Source organism: Dipodomys merriami, unplaced genomic scaffold (assembly GCF_024711535.1).
Source record: "Dipodomys merriami isolate MVZ:Mamm:240054 unplaced genomic scaffold, mDipMer1.0.p SCAF_305, whole genome shotgun sequence".
In the NCBI taxonomy this organism is placed as follows: Eukaryota; Metazoa; Chordata; class Mammalia; order Rodentia; family Heteromyidae; genus Dipodomys; species Dipodomys merriami.
In genome coordinates this window covers 329,576-344,847 of record NW_027204549.1, presented here as the reverse complement: position 1 = coordinate 344,847, position 15,272 = coordinate 329,576, and the positions used below count along the sequence as shown (strand labels likewise).

Here is a 15,272-nt window from a genome sequence, read left to right as displayed (position 1 = left end):
GGCACTGTTCCTCAGCTCTTCAGCTCAAGGTGATTGCTCTACCACTTGAGCCATGGTGCTACTTCTGGTTTTCTGGTGGTTCATTGGAGATAAGAGTCTCATGGACTTTCCTGCTCAGGCTAGCTTTGAACTGTGATCCTCAGATCTCAGCCTCCTGAGTAGCTAGGACTACAGGAGTGAGCCACCGGTGCCCAGCAATTTAATATCTTAAGACTGTATTAAGACAATTAAAGACAACAATCAAATGATCACATCAAAACATGTAGAAAAAAACAACAAGGGCTGGGAAGGTGGCTCAGTGGTAGAGCACTTGCCTTGCATGCATGGGGTCCTGGGTTCGATTGCTCAGCACCACATTATCAAAAAGAAAAAGCCGGAAGTGGCACTGTGGCTCAAGTGGTAGAGCACTAGCTTTGAGCTAAAGAGCTGAGGGACAGTGCCCAGGCCTAGAGTTCAAACCCCACGACCGGACCCAAAAGAAAAAAAAAAACAAAAAACACAAAAATTGCAAAATCTAGTATCCATTTATAAAAGGACAAAAGCTCAGGTCCTTAACTGCAACACCTGCGTTAAGTCTGAGACTGACTCTAATGCCTGCTGTGTCCTTTACAAGTGTGGCTTCCTCCCCCTTTGTAGTATGCCTGGCAATGTTTGTTGAAGGTCAGTGTCCATTGGGTGAAAGGAGTTGAAGTAAACAGTTCTTCAGTGTGAGACAGCATGTTAATCTGGGTAGGCATTAGGCTGAGCTTAATCCTTGTAGCTGTCAGTGCCTGGAGCTCCTGTTGAGGAATCTTTGCTTTGTTTTCCCCCTCATGACTTTGAGCTTCTCCAAGTTCACCACCACGGGGAATGTCTGCATCCTGCAGTTCCTTCTACGCAGTGCATGGTATTAACTAGAGCTCCACGTGGGAACTCTAGTGGGAACGTCACGGGTGGAACCGGGGAAGGGACCATTCTCTGTCCTCCTTACATTTAGAATGTTAGTCCTACGACCTTCACAAATGTTCACAGAGATGCAGCTTTTCTTTCTTAACCCCTATCTGTTGTTTCTTTTTTGCACTAGAGTTGTCCCAGAATTCTCCTCAGTCCTATGCCTTACTCCCCGTTAGTGATGCAGGGTGGACGGAGAGCTCTTGAGCAGGTGAGGACTCTTGAAGGAGTTAAGGCCTCCAAACCTGTTCTGCTGCGGAGAAAACCTTGGGATTGAGGTTGTCATAATGACTTTCCTCCTTGCATCCGCAAGAGGCAGAGAGAGAAATATTCCAGGCTCTTCACCTCAAGATTTGCACACCGTTCCTGAGTCCAGAAAGCGACACCTCTCCCACCAAATCTCAGCCTACACAGAATTAAAATGACAGTCACACAAAGTGCAACAAACCTCCAGGTCTAGAGAGCCACGGAAAAAGAGGAGGAAGAAGACTTCCTACATCTTTCAGTGATGCCAGGATCATCCTTGCGGGCCGGTCCACACTGCGTCACCAGCAACTGACGTCCACTCTCAATCCTGTGTCCCCGCGAGGGCCTCTTGCTGCAGGCAGGCAGAACGTCCCGGAGACTCTGTGTACCTGACTTGCCAGAACCCATGGTGGTGCTTTTCCCTGCCATCTCAGTCCTATGAAACAGTCCTATGAAAAAGACGCTGGTTCTCAATTTATCCAGCTTCCTCCCATTGTAAGAATGGAGGTGTTAGAAAGACAAGGATAGGGACGTGGGAAAGATGCCGGAGCTGAAATTAGAAAGCCACATCAAATATCTACTTATTGAATCCTCTACGCCCAGCAAGTGCATCTGATTATTACCCATATTTATAACTGAAGCCTCCGAGCACACACACTTTATATCTTTGCCTGTGAGAACACAGCTAGTTACTGGAAGAGTCAAGCCTGAAAATAACTCAATTTATTTATTTTTTTTACTAAGTAAATGTAATATAGTCCCTTCATTTTTTTTTAATGCAATAGATCACCTCTATTCATTCTGTTGTTGGACACTCATGACTATACAATCTCCCCTATTTTCTAAGGTTCATTAAATGTCTAACATCTTTTACATCATGCCTGCCCAGAGTGAGTATTCACTAAATACTGGAAGCAATGGCTACTGCTGTACGGATATCGCTTGTTGCTTGCAGCGACTCTGGAAAGTGCAGCATTTCCCTGGCGCTTTAGAGCATTAGCTAGGAAGGCCTATCCCCAGAGGTTCTGTTGTGCTTGAGTGCTCAGGTCATTTAGAGGCAAGGCCAAGACAGAAGAGCACAGCTCTAATGGGACGCTGGTTGGGTTCATCCATTGTAATGACAGGAGGATGAAAAGCTCAGTGTTGACAGATCTGTTTGTTTTTCTAAAACATCCATTTATTTGAATTTTTTTCCCAAAGACAAGATTGAGTTACAGTGGCACATTTCCTCATGCCAAGTTGTCTCAAACATTTATTACATAATGTATAGACCTCAGGGGTCTTCATAAGAGACACCATTCAGTAAGTGTATTTGGAGTTAAGCTGGCTCCCGGATTAGTATAGACCAGGCTTTCTCCCCATGTGCAACAATCAGGAGCTTGTTGTAAATTCTGAGCTCCACCCGCCCCCACAACCCCCTCCAGACCTTCACACCTGAGGAATCAGAGACACTGCAGACAGGAACCAGATTCTGTGTTGCAACCAGATCTCCAAGCGATATGGCTGTCCATTCGTGTTTGAGAACCAGTGCACTTGTCATCATTTGATCATTTCCTCCTTTCTCTGCACTCTGTCCACAGGAGTAGAGTGAACCAGCGGAGGAGGACATACAAGACCATAAGCAGAACATCAAGGTTCACCTCAGCTACAAGGCCAGGTGCTGTTGATGGCTGCGGGAGGTAGGAGTCGACTTTACAGCCAGCCGGGAAATCCAAGGGAAAGTGGCTGATGTGGTGGCCTTTAATTTGTTCAGGTCTCACTTCTGCTATGAATGTGCCACAAGACCCATGAAGTCAGCCTGGTGCTGGATCTGCTTGAAGCTTTCTATCCTTCCAGATGCATGAACTACAAAGGGAAGGCAAGGAATGGGATTGTGGTTAGAGTGGGGAATTAGTTCTGCTGCAAACAAGGTGAACCTTAGAAAGGAGATTATATAAGCTCCAGAAATAAAATATTAACAAAAGGGAAATGATGTGGTACCTCAGACTCCTCAGTGACAATGTCTTCTGCCACCAGGTGAAGCATACACGTATGTACACGCACATTCATACAGATAGGTGGCAATTTTAATTGCACAGGGAAAGCATATTACAGGCATATGCTGTAACAGTTGCCCGTTAAAATATACTGTAAGAGCAATGGATGAGCAGCCGGTGTAAACTCCTCAAGCCCGAAAGGATTGCAGGTAGGAAAGGAAAATACAAACTCGAATATGACGGAACTGACTTTAAAGGGGTTGTCATATATCCTGGCATCTACTCTAAAAGGCGTTTGGGCCTGGGAAGGAAACCTAAATGTTTGAGCTTACTAGGCAGGCCACACCCAGCCTGTTAGTGAGGTGGAAAAGGGGTCTTGATAAGTAGACCTATCCAGGAAAATTCACCAAGACCAGACAACTGATTGAAAAGTTGGGAGCCATGGAGGGAAATGAAGAGCAAAAGCAATGCAATGAACGCAGTGGAACTGGAAGGTCGCAAAGAAGCAGAGTTGTGCAGAAAGATACAAAAGAATAGTTTAAGTGTGTGTTGAGTAGGAATTGATGATGAATGAGGTAGATAAAAGTGCCGGTTGGGGACAGCTGCTGGGGAGAGGAGACAGGAGGGACCAAAGGTTATCCTCTGGGAGACGGTGAAGGACAGGAAGAACACCAATTATACTCTGCATGTTTGCACGGTGTGCTCTGCGTTGGTCATATCAGTGGAGTTCTTCATCTAAGAAATGTGAGGGCAAACGCCAAGCCACTCTGGATGTTGACTGGAGTTGGAGGGGTAGAGGCTGGGTCAAGGTGCTTCTGCTAATCTGCCATAGCTCATGGTAGCAAAGCACGCAAGTTTTGCAGTTCTAAGTCAGGGCTTGGCAAGCTACAGCCAGTATGTGTGGATAAATGGAGTGTCAGGGTCACGTAGCCACACCCACCATTTATGTATTGGGTGTGGCTTCCTTAGTTCTGCAGCAGTGGTTGAATGGGTGAACTAGAGAGCAAACCCAAACCATCTACTCTCTGGCCCTTTGCTGAAGTTGTCTGCTGGCCTCTCCAATTCATCAGTACTTCGTGACTTGGAGAATCTTCAAATATACTTGTAACAGTTTCCACTGATACCCTTGTTTCCTTCTGCTCCTTACCCACTGTATTCATTGCTATAAGCAATCTTACTTAAGGGCTGTGATAGTTAAGGCCCATATCTTGTGTTCATGGAGTCAGTGGCTGCTGCCGGCACGATCTCACCCTTTTCCTGGGTGTATGGGGTCGGCCCCACTCCTTTTCCATTGTTCCTCAGGTACAGTCAGCTCTTGGTTGTGAAGTTCAATATTTGGGGAGAGAGACAGGGTTTTCCTGCCATTCTCTGTGCATGTGGAAAGGCTATCCCCAGGAATTCTGACAGCTGTGACGTCCTGGGAGCCCACACCGAGAAAGGAGATGCTGAGGAAATATTATTGAATCTCCATCAGACACCCCAGATCAACCTGCATCCTGCCCAGCTGCTGACAGTTTTTATAGGAACAAATTCTTCATCCTTGAAGTCCCTTTGGACCGGATGTGATATAGCTACGGACAGCATAGCAAACGCCACAAGACTGGTCCTGATGCTTGCTCCTTGGTGAGTGGGCAGTCCAGTCCTAGCTGCTAGCGGGGGTGCTGCTGTTGCCTCCACCTGGGACCACATCTGGGTGCTTTTCCCGGGCTCATCTCCCATGATCTGTTTGGGCCTCCATCCCCACCTGCTGCCCAGATCGCCGCTGCCTCAGGTGCCAGGCATCATGGGATACTGGGGTTTGTTTTGGTCAGCACTGGACTGATTGCCCTGCAGGATGATGGGGTTAAGCAGCTTAGCAACATCCTTCCTTGTTCAGGTATCTTTATGCAATTCAAATGGTCGTTGTCCATGATCACGTGTGTGTCAGAAGCAGGCAGCCACCTGGCGGGGCTGTTTCTGTTGTTTTGGTTTTCATAAAGAGAAAGCAAAGGTTTCATTGTGGAAGAGTGTCAGGTAGCTTATACGATGGCAGGGGAGATTAGGTCCTGAGAACTTGGAACCTGCAAGCTCTAGGGCAAGCAAGCAAGAATGAATGAATGTGTCTTCCTGATCCAGGTGTTGAGCTCCTCGTGTGCCTGAAGTCCTTCTACTAAGCTCCAGGTCCCCAAAGAAAGATTCGCTCTGGCCCCGTTCCAGATGAGGTGGGGGATTTTGACAGAGAGATTGTCCAGAATCTCTGGCAATGGAGGGAGATGGGTTACCCCAAAGGAAATGATGGTTCTGACCCCCGCAGACAAGGGAAAAGCGCTGGCTTCCAGGAGAACAACAGTTGCCGGTTAGGAATCTCTGCATGAGTGCGTACAGGTCCTGATCAGCCATGCTTCTGTCACTTGACATCAGCACTTCTCCAACTTCACACAGGTAGGGATTCCACTGGGCTGCTCATCTGTGCTTGAGTGAGGTCTTGAGTTTCTCCATTGTTGGACAATTCCTGAAATAATGCAGGCACAGACTTTGGGACTCAGTTTCTCATAAATAGTATCTAGACTTTAGAAACCACCCCCTCCCCATGCCTGCTAGGAAACAAATAAAACACATCAACACTTGAAAATTTGAAGTTAATTATCTTCATTATAACTCTGCAGCTGCCTTTAACTTGTGAGTGACCGCGGGCGGGATGTCTTTTAAATTGTCTCACAGTGCAACCTTACCTAATCTTTTTGGTAAGTCGCTTTTGTCTTTACCCATTTCCTGTCCATGTAAAAACCTAAGAGGAAAATGATCACCCCCCACAGTAGGTTGGAAGTCTATCCATCTTGACATCTGCAGTCAAACTCTGAATCACTAGAGGACTGAGGGACCTGTTCCTGCAAGTATTGTGGCAGAAGTTTAGTTTAAAGAAGAGGCATTCTTTGCTCTTGCTTCTGGGAGGCACATCCTTCTCTGTGCAGATTATCCTCCATTGCTCACAGGAAGAAGGAAAACAAGGTAAGAGTGTGAAAGTGCTGCATGTTTTTGTGAGGTCAGTAGATGGCTTTATAAGAGATGCTCTTGACTCAGGATGGAAGGCCGAAGGCACTTTGAGGTCCTCCTCGGGAATGCCTTCAAATCGCATCCAGAGAGGAAAAGCAACCTACAATAGGCTGGAGTCAGAAGTAGACGAAGACCTTCTGCTCACAGACTCTGGGTTCCATTGATGATGGGGGTGGTAATCACAATAGTAATGATGCCATAGACCTCTCCGTCCCCCTCCTGAGCCTCACAGCATGGCTGGGCACCATCTTGTCCAGGTTATAGCTTTGTCCAAATGAAGCTATGTATATCACACATATTCTCCAAGTCAGAGTTTGACCCACAGGGGCGTATGGCCCTTGTTTATTGATTCATCTGTTTGAGAGTTTCCTAAGACTCTTTTCATGTTGGCAGAATTGAGTGGCTATGACATACTTTCTGGTTCACAAAGCCTAATGTTATTGTTGCGTTTTTTGTTTGTTTGTTTTGTTTTGTTTTGTTTTTTGCTTCTGTGTGACAGTCTTTGACTCCTGTTTCAAATTATTCCAAGCATCTGTCTGTGATTTTAACATGATTGGTGCATTTTCCTGATGACAAAATAGACTCAGAGAGAAACAGACTCTCAAACCAGAGACACACACAGTGCAGATGCAATTCTACTGCAAGTTCACCAACCTCTGCAATGTACGTTTCCTGTATATTTTCTGCGTTCCCCAATGAATGCGGCTAATCATCTGGATCATATGTTATTACCATCCTGCCATGGATTATAATATGTTAATATTTCTCTCCCATAAACCAAGTGACATTTTAAATGGTCCCTATGGAATAGTCACATCTCAGTGGCATATTTACTTTATATCCTGGCAGTTGCTTATCTAAGGAAATTATTATACTACCCACTCAAGAGCCTTCATTATTGAAGGCTTTTTGCATGGCGCCTGAGCATAATCAGTACATACACAAAGAAAGAATCTGATTGTTAAGTAGAAATTCAAGTCCAAAGTCCTGGGCCCTTTTTGGCAGGTAGCTATGCGTTGACATATGCAGGGCTTGACTCAAAACCTTCACTCAAGGACTAAGGAAGGTTTTGTGCTTTTAAAATTTTAATTCAGTCCTTTTGCTCAGTGGAGCTCAGTCTTCATGGTGAATCACAAGCACCTGGCTCTTTCCTGTTTGAAAATAGATAGTTCAGTGTCTAGCCAGTGCTGAGAAACTCTGGGAAGAATATTTTCATCCTTGACTTGATGTTTGGAGTTGTGTACCCATGGGTTATGCAACCCCCTCCCCCCAGCTTGTCCCTGACAGCAGGCAGAGTTGCAAATTTCTTACTTGAACAAGCAACTGGGGAATTGCATGATATCTCCAGGACTCTGTTGTTGTTTTCACTGTGCATTCGTTTCTGTTTTTCCCTTATCAGCCCGGTACACATTCACTTAAATTTTCTTCAAGAAAAAGGGCCAGATAGCATAGATTGGAACTGTAAATTCAACACAACTGTCTAGGGATGGAGAAGACATGAAGAATTCAAAAGCCAAGAAGAAGTTAAAACAGTATTTCTTAATTTATTAGGTGCAGAAGAGCTGGGTTCTTATTGTAGGACTAAGAGCACTCAATGAATTGAAGATCCCCTGGGCCTACTCTAGATCTCGCAGATCAGAATTGCTAGAGAGGAGACTAAAGGATTCATATTTCTAAAATGCTGTGAAGGTGGTTCTTCTGCACATTAGGTTGTAAGAATGAAGTATATCCACTCACAGGTGTGATTGTTCCTGTATTAAATACGGAAGGTAAGGACAAGAGACCCAGAGTCAGGGCTTTTCTATTAGCAGAGTCTTTTCATGTGAATTTTGTGTTACATGCACACAAGTACATATTACTTATATCTACAAATTCATGCACACACAAACTTGTTGTTTATGTTCAAGCACAAGGGTATTTAGTCCAAGTAGGAGCTCTTTTTGTATCTGACTTTTTCAAACATTCAAGTCTTAGCTCAAATGTCACTTCCTTAGAAAGGCCTGTCTTGGTATTTGTGGTTGATGTTCCCTGTCTTCAATCCTCTTGTGTTTGTACCTTTCATAAGATGATTTTTTTCTGTCCATTTAATTATTTTAAATTCTTATTGTAAAGTTGATGTACAGAGAGGTTACAGTTACATAAGTCAGATATTGAGTACATTTCTTTTTGAACAGTGTCACCTCTTCCCTTGTTTCTCCATTTTTTCCGCCCCTGACTCCCCTCTCCCACAAGGTATACAGTTCATTTTCAATACAGTGTTTAGTATCACCGCTGCATTTGTTCACCCTTTATCCATCATTTTTTGCTTCCCCTTACCTTCCCCAGAACAGAATAATTTACATACAAGACAAAAGGTACAGAAATCCAAAACAATGACAAAGGAGAAAACACACACACACACACACACAAACAGCAAAATAACAAAAACACCTCTTGCTTCCATTTCATGGAGTTTATTTCTGTAAACATCATTTTATAATCATATGCACATAGCTATTGAGCCCTTGTGATTGTCTCCTAAGAATATTCTCCTTTCGTCTTGCTGTGCAAATGTCATAGAATGATTTTATAGCTCCTTTTTTCAAGAAGCTGAATCCATTTCCCTTCCTCTGACCTGCCACATAAACTTTCTTAGACCAATCGCCAACCTCCCAAATTAGCTATAAGTTGCAAGAGGCCATATGCTTTTCATGCTTCTTTGAAATCCCACTGCTCCCATACACACAACCCAGCTGCCCTGTTGGGTAAGCAGTAACCATGCCTCACCACCTTATCCTTAGATTGAAAATTAATAAACTAGACTGAAATTTAATCAACAAAACCAACTCAGATTAGCCCTGCACCAAGACAGCAGAAATACATAGTTTGCTTATTTGTTTATCAAAACAACAACAATGAAATCTTCTTATCTTAAACCATTCTATTGGATAGTGCTTTGTTATACAGCAGTAGCTAACTGATACAGCTGTTTCCTAAAAGCCATACCCCATTACATCACTATTTTGTATGTAGTCTGCTTCCTTCCCACTCCCTGAAATAAACTTTTTTTTGTTTCTATTTTTTTTTTTTTACTTAGCCTGACTTTCTCAGTAGCACAGTGAACACACTGAGGATCCAGCCTCTTGCTGTCTTGTTTGCTGATGAATCTCCAATGCCTACAGCAGTGTCTGGCTGGTAGCAAACATTCAGTAAATATTTATTGAATCAATGAATACATTTCACAGAGATATCCCTTGGAGATTTAGCTCCTAATTCTATTTTCCTAAGGCTTATGTTAAATTTACTGTTGTAAGATCTACAATGGGAGTGAATAAGAGGGGTATTGTTTTGTCTAGTGTGTATAGAGGATTGCTAGGAAATTCAAGCTTGGGCAACTAAACAGGTTAGCCTAAGTGCCTAGCCTATGAGGACGGCTGAAGCGTGCGTGTGTATACATCTCCTGTCCCAAATGCATTCTGTTTTATTTTAGCCCCAGGTCCTTTTTGATGCAAAAGCTCCTGCTGACACTTGGGATTTTGCAGAGCTGTTTCAAAGGTGTTAAGCTATTCTAGAGGGGCTATCTTCATCTATTCCAGGTCATCAGTGCCAATTGCTTTCTGTGCATAGAGAATGGAATCCTATGGTGTAGGCTGGTCCTGGGCAAGAACGCTAAACACTGGAACCAGATCCAGTTCTTCTCTGCTACACAAAGGGGCAGCAGTGATTCTGTTTAGGGGCACCTGACTTCTTTAATTTCCCTTCCCAGTCTTTATTATTCCAGACACACCAGGGTATAGTGGTGGAGAATCTGCACTTTGGAAGTTGGCTTGCAGAATTGATGGAAAAAGTTCCACCATGTTTCAGGAAAGTCACTTAGCATTCCTGTTTTGTCAGTGGCTAGGTTGTGGTGCACTTGTAAGAAGAAGTTCTATAGCCCATGTACCACACCTACACTCAAGACTGGGAATATGGCAAACATATGGGTATTAACTTTCATGTTATTTTTATTACATTACAACTATACATTATTATTATTATTATTATTAGTGATTGTTATTAGTCTTATTCACACATGACAATTTTGGAAATGATTGGGAATCCAGATTAGATTAAAGCTAACTTCTAGTAGTAGGCACACACAATAACTGATCAGTTTTAGTGGTGACAACAGTTAAATTATCCTATCAGAGTTTGAATGCTATTTTACATTCCCACCTACCTGCATAGCCCTTGATAACACACACACACACACACACACACACACACGCACACACACACACACAAACACACAAACCCCAAGAAGTAGGGTTCTTGCAAATGAAACACTGGAGTCTTTGATGGGTAAATAACTTGCCACAAGGTCACATAGACAGTTGAGTCAAGATTGACACCTGATAGTTTAGCCCAACACATCCCTAAGTTCTGCCTCTGTCTACCCAGAACGGAAGCACAATGTCATAATGTAGAAATGTTTCCACTAATGATTCTCCATTCACTGTCATCCTCACAGCCATCTTGAAAGGTAGGGGAACTCATATCTCCAACACACATATTCTTGAGAGGACGTGTAATGGAAGGGCCCCTGATTCAAGCCCAACCCTCTTGTCATGATATACCCACCCTGGCTTCTTAATTTGCATTTATCTTTTAACTTGTGAGATTGTTGTGAAAGACTTTTTAAAATTTGGGACAATAGGAATTTTTTAAATGTACACATGGTGAAAATATCCTTTTAAGGGTAAGACTTAACCTCCTGAGAAGAGCACAATATTTTTAGATACTAAAGAGAACTCATTGCTGATATCTAATTAACATTTTATAGAAATAATGTTTTTCAATCTTTAACTAGCTCTCAAGTCTCCTTGGTCACAGTCTAACCTAAACTACAGAGAGGCAGAAGTATATTTTCCATGAAAAAAAAACCTGTTATCAATGTAAATCTTTAAGTCAATGTGAATCTGATTATTGAGAATTTCTAGGTCTTTGCTATGTTAGTATAGTCTATGAAGTTCTTAAAAATAGAGCTGAATGTCAACAGGTTCACACCTGTAAGCTTAGCTACTCAGGAGTCTGAGATCTAAGGATCATGGTTCAAAGCCAGCCCAGGTAGGATTAATCACCAAAAAGCCAGAAGTGGAGCTGTGGCTTAAGTGGTAAAGCGTTAGCCTTAAGTGAAAAAAGAAAATGCTTAGGCCCTGAAGGCGCATATGCGTGCGCGCACACACACACACACACAAACACACACAATGTATAGTCTTACAAGTGTACTGAAGAATGGGTTCCCCCATAAAGTATAGGAATTATAGCTCATGGGCCGAATCCAGGTGGTAGTCTGCTTTTGTTTAGTCTCTAAGCTAAACAAAATTTTACACTCTTACCTAATTGTTGTCAAGGCATAAAAGAATATTTATCAAACTATATGTGATTAACAAAACACATATTCCAAAACCTGAAAGAAAAAAGAAAAGCTTCTGAAACGCTCCTGATTCTCTGTACTTCCAATAAGGGGAACATACTCAACCCGAGGTTTCCAGTTGAAGCAAGTAGGCTGGGGGGGAGGGGGGAGGTCTGTTTGTTTTGAAGCAATAGATAATGAAAACACTCCTTGTGCTCATCCTTACCTTGTCTCTCTCCTGTCCCTTCTTCTAACACCAGAATCCTGAATTAGTCCCTTGGATGAATCTGATTTTGAGGCTCTAGCACTGTGTTTACCATCTGGCATCTTATTAATTTACACAGACCATTCCGTAAATGGTCTTAATTAGTGCGGTTTAATTCAACCTAATTTCGTGGCATCTGATGCAGAGGTCGACATCGTGAGTGGCACACCTGCAGAGATAAGATAACAATGCAAACCTCTGAGCTCCTTAATCTTACATCGCCAAGCCAATCACTTCCTGCAACCTGCTCTCCTTTGCCTGGTGGTGAAGGATTTCAAAAGCCCGTCCCTCTGCTGTCTCCACGTAGTAGTTAAAATCCTCTCCAGGGGGTTGTAAGATCGCATCAGGAGGAAACGATCTCTACATATGCACCAAAGCCCAGTGCAGAACAGATGCTCCGCAATAGCCTTGTGCGCATGGTAATTTCAAATTCAGGAAGGTATCATTCCTTCACTCAGATGTGACTGATAATTTCCTCCCATTTGGTGTGACTCCGCCACCTAAGTCCTCTGTAGGCAAGGAGATACCCCTCATGGCTTGTTTTCTCTCATCACACACCTGGTATCCTTTCAGCCCCTCCTCCTCCTGCAGAACCTCTCATTTCTGCAGCTACCATATGCCCTGCCACAGCCAGCTTGCTTCCCTATCTGCCTGCTTGCACTCCCGTATCACGGAGCTTTTCCTTTTTCTCTGGAGCACACTATGCCTCAGCCTGACCCCGTGGCTGTGCATGGGCTAGTCCCTCTGCTCATCCTTGCTTTCCACACCTGGATCATGTCTGGTTACAATGGAAACTCCACTCTTCGTCGTCCAGTCAGCTTTGCTGTCCCCCACCCATTGGATGCTGTTCTGGGCCCATGCATCTCACCCGTGAAGTGGGATTCCACATTGCCAACCCTCAGACTTGGGAGAAGGAAGCACAATGTCGTATACATACAAATGTGGTGGCGAAGGAGGAGTGTCCTCTGATGATCTTTTTGTTCCTTATCCCTTCTACTGCACCATGAGCTGCTCTGGGGGCAGGCAGTATGCTTCTTGTACTGCCATGTTCGCAGTACCCAAAACCAAGTGTTTGTAAATAGGTATTAACTGCATTGTCCCTCCTACTCTTCTACTAATTCTTCTAGGACTGTTCTTAGGAGGTTAGGTGTGTGGAACAGCCAGTCACCTGTGGAGGAAAGTAATTAAGTAGAAAGGAAATATAGTTCCAAAGCGGTTCATTTAAGTTGGGGGATATTTCAACAAGGAGAAAACACCTTAGTCGGTCTGCCTGGTCATTGGTGATGAGTAGATTGCTTTTCATGGTATTGTGCTCATGGCTTTTAGGGCTGTGCACATGGCTTTTGGGGGCTTTTTGAGTTATATTTTCCTCATGGAGAGCCAAGGAAAAATCTTGTTCCCAGAATAAGACAACAGTTACTTGAACAAAGGAAAGTGAAGACATTATTAAGTCACATTGCTTGCAGGTATCTAATTCAAAAGACTTCATCCTGATTTAGGATTCCTTCCCCACATAGTAATATTGAAGCAACTCATTGAGAAACAGCTTTGTTTAGGTGCTGTTGCCCTTTATTATGAGTTGGTGTAGGAGTGTGGTGTCTTATTTCTTAATATAATTTGCTGAGGTTCAGCGAAGCTTTTATTGCTGACATTTTGTTTCCTGTTGTCCTGTGAGATGACTTAGAGTGAGATCCAGAGAGCGTCACTGGGTACAGCTTGGCTTTGTGGCAAAAAACTGAAGTTTGCATAGGCTTTCTTGTCTCTCAGCATGCTTGGTGGATGTGGTTGGGCCCATGATGATGTTGAGTGCCATGTTTTTATGCAAAAGCAGAAGTGCCTGATCTCTGCTACCATTTCTTTTCCTGAAAGGCCAGACACCCAACCTACTTGGACTCTAGGCAGCCTGTGCTTAAGTACCAGATGTTTAAGCGAAAGCTGATGCTTAAGCAAAAGCTTAAAGCCCTGAGAAATGGATAACCCATCAGGTAAGTGAGGGAACCACAACTTGGAGCGCTTGTAAAGCAGTAGCTGAGAAGAGCCCTGGCCGCTCACTGGCCCTTCTTGTTGGCTTCCATATGCATTTTTTTTCTTGTTGTGGGCCACTTTGTGTTCCTGTCAACCAAAGCAAGGAAGCTGCTGAACAACCTCTAACCCTGTAAACATACATCACAAAATCAGTCTAGGGCCTAGATATAGATGAATAAGGTGAAAATTATCTATCTGAATTGGTTCCAGGAAGAGTGGATTAAAGAGAAATGTCTTCCTTTGAAGTCCTCTGTTTTGTTTTTTTTTGTGTGTGACTTCCATTATATTACCTCTGGTTATTATATTACCTTCAGATTCTAGAACGGTGGGACAATAGATTTCTATCAATATTAATCTGTGTGTTTTGTGTGTGTGCACATGTGCTAGTGTGGGTACTAGGTTTGGAACATTTTGCTTATGGCTGGCACTCTACCACTTGGTCCATTTGGAAATTATATATATATATATATATATATATATATATATATATATATTCTTAATATTCTTTTTCCTTTTTCTTCCATACTAGCCTGCTTAAATCTTGAAAATTCCAAAGCGATGTCATTGTCTTTCTGCACATTCTACCCCTGTCCCTACTCCTTGATGAACCCTATCTGTAGTTTTATTTTTGTCATATTATATTATTACCAAGGATGCATTTTCCTAAATTAATGGTGTAGATCTTCTGAGGATGGAGACAATGACAAGCATATATTTGCACTTCCTGATTGCTTATTATAAACCCAGCATATGTAGTGGATGCCCAGTTCCTCTGACTGAACATGTCCTTTCAACACACATTCCAGAATATGCCAACTCTGTGACCCCTGACCCTTCTCACTTTATCCCTTCCGTATCGCCCTGCTTCCTATCATCTCAGATTCTTTTTCTATTTAATCAGTTTTTTATTGTGAAAATACTCTACAGAGGGGTTACATGTAATCACGTGAGCAAGAGAATGAGTCCATTTCATATCAACCATTGTTGCCTGTGGCCACACTCGAGAAGATGAATGTGAGTATTGGGTTTTTATCTGACTGTTAGAGCTGTTAGACTTGTGTTTTACGCAACCTCCAAATACTTAGTAAGTCAAAAGCTGAGTTATGCAGAAGTGAGCAGCTTGCTTGAGTCTTACGGAAGTGGGGAATGAGTGCCCTGGCTCTGGACTCTGGTTTCTGGGTCTGTGACCTTCTCTTCTGTCCATGTTGACTCAACGTGTATTATTTTCACATTGTTCTCTGCCTTCAGCGGGCCCCAGGGCCCTCTAGCTCTGTATCAGGCTAGTGTAAAGTTCAGGCTGCCTCCTATAGTGTTGCCCCTGCTGTGCTTCATGACTGGGACTCATTGACCTAGTTTCAGCCTTCTTCCCAGCAGGGACTTTGAGACTTTTACCATAGTCTCTGCATGTCAGTGCCTCAGATCA

The 15,272-nt window shown here is 43.3% G+C and overlaps 1 long non-coding RNA gene across 1 annotated transcript; it reads left to right on the top strand.

The window, feature by feature from the left end:
• Positions 1-681: 681 nt before the first annotated feature.
• On the top strand, positions 682-3,082 carry LOC138840886 (uncharacterized). The gene is made up of 3 exons (XR_011376258.1): positions 682-1,141; positions 2,757-2,833; positions 2,930-3,082. It is a non-coding gene; the product is annotated as an uncharacterized lncRNA (long non-coding RNA).
• Positions 3,083-15,272: the final 12,190 nt, after the last annotated feature.